This window comes from Pongo pygmaeus, chromosome 8, assembly GCF_028885625.2.
Source record: "Pongo pygmaeus isolate AG05252 chromosome 8, NHGRI_mPonPyg2-v2.0_pri, whole genome shotgun sequence".
In the NCBI taxonomy this organism is placed as follows: domain Eukaryota; kingdom Metazoa; phylum Chordata; class Mammalia; order Primates; family Hominidae; genus Pongo; species Pongo pygmaeus.
In genome coordinates, this window is record NC_072381.2 from 130,308,409 (window position 1) to 130,310,359 (window position 1,951).

Sequence of the window (1,951 nt, forward strand, 5' to 3'; positions counted from 1 at the left end):
GCAAGGCCAGCTGTGTAATTCGCAGGGGGCAGGGCAACATGAAAATATGGGGCTCCTCATTCAAAGGCTGGAAAAAAGCTTTTTCCTTCCTTCACCTGCAGTCTCTTTCTCCACCAATTATGGTGTTTTTAATTTGCTATTTAACGTCATGTTCTCTTGGGAATGAAGACAGTCGTCGGTGAACACAAAACCTCCTACTCGCCTGGGGTCTTGCTTGGTGACTCGGTACACAGAGAGTACATGACCCACGTGGAGCCTCCTCGTGCCTGTGCTCAGGACTGCATGCATGGAGGGGACCGCAGTGGTGACTGGGCGGTGACAGAGGGACGGGAACGTATCCTGGGGAGGCACGAAGACCATTGGAGCAAGACCATGGGTGAACCCAGGTGCTGGTTCCCACCGCACGTGCCATCGCCCCATTGGACTTCACTTACAGAACACAAATTCCAAGATAACATTATTAATACATTCAAGACAGCAGCTGTAGAGCATCAAACCTGAAGTGTGCAGGCTCCTAAGTGTGCAGCCCGTGAAGCCGCTCTGCGGCCAGGCAGCCCCGTGGCCACTGGGCCTCTGCACTGGGAAACTTACCTTGGGCTAAGAAACTTAAGAACCCAGATGTCTTCACCACCGCAGTGGTCACAGTCTAGGTACAGTCAAGTCAGAGGGTGTAGTCAGGTTTGTTTTAACAGTCCTTGGCTGGGCGCAGTGGCTCACATCTGTAATCCCAACACTTTGGGAGGCTCAGAGGGGCAGATCACTTGAGCCCTGGAGTTCGAGACCAGCCTGGCCAACATGGCGAGACCCCATCTCTACAAAAAATATAAAAATTAGCCTGGTGGTCTGGTGGCGGCATATCTGTAGTCTCAGCTACCTGGGATGTTGAGGTGGGAGGATCCCTTGAGCCTGGGAGGTCAAGGCTGCAGCGAGCCAAGATCACGCTACTGCACTCCAGCCTGGGCAACAGAGAGAGACCCTATATCAAAGAAAAAACGAAAATACAAAAGAAAAAAAAATAAATAAATAATAAAACTGGCCGGGTGCGGTGGCTCACGCCTGTAATCCTAGCACTTTGGGAGGCCAAGGTGGGCGGATCATCTGAGGTCAGGAGTTCAAGACCAGCCTGGCCAACATGGCGAAACCCCATCTCTACTAAAAATACAAAAATTAGCTGGGTGTGGTGGTGCATGCCTGTAGTCCCAGCTACTCGGGAGGCTGACACAGGAGAATCGCTTGAACCCAGGAGGCAGAGATTGCAGTGAGCCGAGATCGCACTACTGCACTCTAGCCTGGACCACAGAGCAAGACTTGGTCTCAAAAAATAAATAAATAAATAAAATAAATAAAACCATAAAACCGCAGGATGAAGAAAAAGAGCCATTCCTCCATATCAGGAGTGTAATGTGATTTTATCAGGCTAATTGAAAAAGAAAATCCTGGCCAGGTGTGGTGGCTCACACCTGTAATCCTAGCACTTTGGAAGGCTAGCTTGAGCCCAGGAGCCTACCTTGAGCTCACTTTGGGAAGATCACTTGAGCCCAGGAGTTCAAGACCAGCCTGGGTAACATGGCTGGTCTACAAAAAATACAAAATTAGCTGGGCATGGTGGTATGTGCCTAGTCCCAGCTACTCAGGAGGCTGGGGCTGGAGGGTTGCTTGAGCCCAGGAGGTCCAGGCTGCAGAGACCAGGCTGGGTGACAGAGTGAGACTGTGTCTCCAAAAAAAAGGAAAGAAAGAAATCCTCAAATAATAAGATGGATGTATCTTTCTCATGTACAAATGTCAGGGGACGGGCAGTCCAAGGATGGCCTCCGATGGCTCCAGGGAATCATCAGGGCTCCAGGCTTTCAGGCTTCTGCTCCACCAGCCTCAAAATCACTTCAGGGTTCAGGATAGCCATAGGAGTTCCAGCTGTCACATCCATACTCCAGGGAGGGAGGTGGAGGTGGGT